This window comes from Nannospalax galili, unplaced genomic scaffold (genome assembly GCF_000622305.1).
Source record: "Nannospalax galili isolate Female #2095 unplaced genomic scaffold, S.galili_v1.0 scaffold2994, whole genome shotgun sequence".
Lineage (NCBI taxonomy): Eukaryota > Metazoa > Chordata > Mammalia > Rodentia > Spalacidae > Nannospalax > Nannospalax galili.
Genome location: NW_008334049.1, coordinates 2,827 through 6,377, shown reverse-complemented (window position 1 = coordinate 6,377; position 3,551 = coordinate 2,827). Strand labels below are relative to the sequence as shown.

Below are 3,551 nucleotides of genomic sequence, written 5' to 3'. Positions count from 1 at the left end.
GCATAAAAATAGCATAAAATTTCAGAAACTGATGCTGTCAATCTAAGTCCACATGTTGTATACAACAAAAGCTGTGTATGATTCATTGATCCCAACATTGGTGTTTACAGCAATGATATTTTCAAAACACACAGATACACACAGACACACACACAAACACATTATTCTATTCCAGGGTCATGAGGGATAAATAGGGAACATCGATTAAAATTAAAGTTTTTTGTTTATCTTAGCTTGTAAACTTGGTTGACAGAAGAAGCACAAGGTCTAGTAAAAATTTTTACCTTGTCTTACAGTCTAGCTAAAACTTAAAAATTGATTACACGGTAGGAAGACACAATAAGTACCCAGTGTTATTGATATCAACATGTGAGATTAACTTTGCCTACAAATTAGGAAAGGGAAGAGGGATTATCACAAACTATGCCCAATCCCTTAACATTTCCAACATCAGCAAAAAGAGCTCTTCCATCCCTGAAAAAAAATATTTCATGCCTTCTTTGTTATATTCAAAGCATAGCATTCAACATTTTTAGTTGTTGGGGACATAAGAATATATGCTGCAACAAAGCATCTCAATGTACCCAACATCAAAGTAACCAGTGAAAACATATACCCTGTCAATGCTTGGCAGATTTACAAGGTACTACAAATCTTTGCCTCTTTTCTTATCACATGCATTCTACTGCCTCACTATAAATGCTTTCATGGGGACAAGATGATAGTTTACGTTATGGTCTTTCACATGCCTTTTATTGATTAACATTCCCTTTCTGCCCTCAGTTTCCAGGATCCTCCTTCCTCACTTCCTGCTGAAGATTAGCCCTCATTTTGCTTCCACTCTCCTGTTAAGTACAGTCTACTATCCCCTCTCCACTAACACCTCCCTCTGATTGTCCCATTCTAATCTTCTGCCTTTCCCCTCTAATCCAAGTTAAAATGTAAAAACAAAAATTTCAAATCTATTATCCAATTTTGATAGAAAACATATACAACTGATCTTCCTTGGTCAGATTTTTCCCACTCGGTATAATTTTTCCAGTTCTATTGAAGTATGGGAAATTTCATATTATTTACTTTTTATTTAGAGTTGAGTAATATTACATTGTGTGTATGTTCCACATTTTCATTATTCATTCAACACTGGTTGGACAACTAGGTTGCTTTCATTGTAGAAGAGCATGCGCAAATATCCCTGTAATAGGATGGAGTGTCCTTCCATTATATGGTCAGGAGAAGAGCTGAGTCATACGGGGAATTCTGCTTTTAGTTTTGCGAACTCTCCAGATTTATTACTGAAGTATCAGCATCAGTTTCCATTACATTCCCATGACGAATGTACAAGAGTTCTCCATTCCTCACGTCCAGGGTAACATTCATTGTCATTTGTATTCAATAATTTATGTCTGTACTCATAGATCTGGGCTGCTGTCAGTATTGATCAGAGAATTTTCCTTTTACAATAGGCAGGGATTAATGCAGAGTCTCATAACTGGTCAAAGTACGGGGAATAATTTACTGTGAGCATTCAATCCTTAAGGGCATATTTGTATAAACCCCTTCTACCACTACTCAAGAAAAAATGTGGAAGAAGACCTGGAAAGAATGTAAATGCTGGTGGTTGGGGAGATGTAGTGTGAAATGTTGTTTTCAGGGTAGGAAATCAGAGCAAACAATAGTTGAGGTTATGTTCATGCAGTGGAGGCGTGCATATGGCCTCATTCCTAGCTGAGGAATAATTAACAATCAATGTTGAATTTATCAGAGAGTTGGCCAGTGGTAAACTGGAATCCAGGGATTATTGCAGTACCATATTTAAGATCTATGCAGTAGGTAGCTAATCACAGAGACTATCAGAAAGCAATTATATTAATATTTTTAATCCTGAGAAAATATTTTCGGTAGGGAATTACCGGTTTGAAAACCATTTGGTTTGCAAATTACTGTAGGTCTCTCATCTATCCCAAATAGCAGGGAGATGATAAATCTTGACAAGATGAAATTCAGTGACAAAACCTTATAGACTGGCTTGATAAGAGGCAACCAGAGAAACAACCTTTGTGTTAGACAAAATGTTGACACATTGTTAGTCTCATCGATGGTAAAGACTGCTAGAGATGGAAGATGGTCTTCCAACATGATTGTTTCTTTCTTTAGGATATTAAAGCAACATTTATTAGCTCTATTACATTTAATCTGGAACCAACATTCATGTTAATTAAGTGACAGACAATTCATGATGAATCAAAATGGACCTGTTTTATGTGTGGATCCTGTGACTAGTTTCCATAATGTAAAGTTGGATATGATGCACAGTATTACTAATATTCATATTGTCTTTTTTTTTCTTTCATTTTTTGCGGGTGTCTTTTTGAGATCATGTGTTCCAAATGCCCCAGCTGGCCTGGAACTCACTGTGTCACTGTGTAACCCAGGCTGGTTTCTAACTCACAGATATCTCCCTACCTCTGGGCCTGAGAGCTGGGATTAAAGGTGTCTCCAAAATGGGCAGCTTATTTAATATTCTTAATAGTGGATTCTTGGGGCCAAGAGATAGTTGAGAGGGTGAAGTTCTCTGTGTGCAGTACAAACACCTAACTGAATCTGCAGAACATGCAAAAAGGCTTGATGTGGTAGTGTACATTTGTCATCCCAGCAATCCTACGGTGAGAAGGATGACAGAGGCAGGAGAACTGGCTGGAAGCTCACAGGCCATCTATCCTGGAGTGTGTAGTTCACTCATAGAAATAACAGGAGAGACTCTGCCTCAGTAACTTAGTAGGAGAGAACTAACTCTTAAAGTGGTCCTCTGACCTTCAACCTGGTGGTACCTGTAACTTATATGCCTTCACACACACACACACACACACACACACAAATACATATGCCTATAGGCTCATGCTTTAATGCTCTTTCTTCAATTTAAATTATCTGAAAGCTGGTTGTCTATGGGATTATGAATATGATTTAAGGAACAAGGAACTCAGGGATAGAAGCATGCAGTGTTTCCTAATTACCAACCATATGACTTATCTGGATTATTGTTGCAGGATATTTGAGATTTGGACAATTCTTTAACAAAGTTGATATTTTATTTCTGAGATATTGCTGTTATATGCAAATAAATCACAAAGAGTTTTGGTTTTAGTGATAGAATAAGGATTACACCATAATACATATGTACATGTGCTAAAAAATGTGATCAGAGGATGTATGCATGACAGAAAAGCTGTGGTAAAGAGAGGCCAGTTTTATAAGTGATCACATCATGTTTATGGTATGATATACACACACTTGGAAATATATAAAATGTACAACTGTAAGTTGCAATTGTGTTGCTAGACTTTTTACCTAGGATATTTCAAAATTGGTAATCAAAATCACTGAAACAGAAACATATTAAATTCTAAGATCATTATCTAAACTTAAGCTAATTAATAAACATACATACCTTAATGTAACTTATCTATTCTATTTCTTAACTCTGAATTGAATTAAAATTAATTGCAAAGGAAGATAATGACATTGATGCTGATATTAATATATTTAAT

The 3,551-nt window shown here is 36.0% G+C and overlaps 1 pseudogene; it reads left to right on the top strand.

The window, feature by feature from the left end:
- The first annotated feature begins 3,279 nt into the window (after positions 1-3,279).
- The window catches only part of LOC103730729, a 2,431-nt pseudogene continuing 2,159 nt past the window's right edge, over positions 3,280-3,551 (top strand).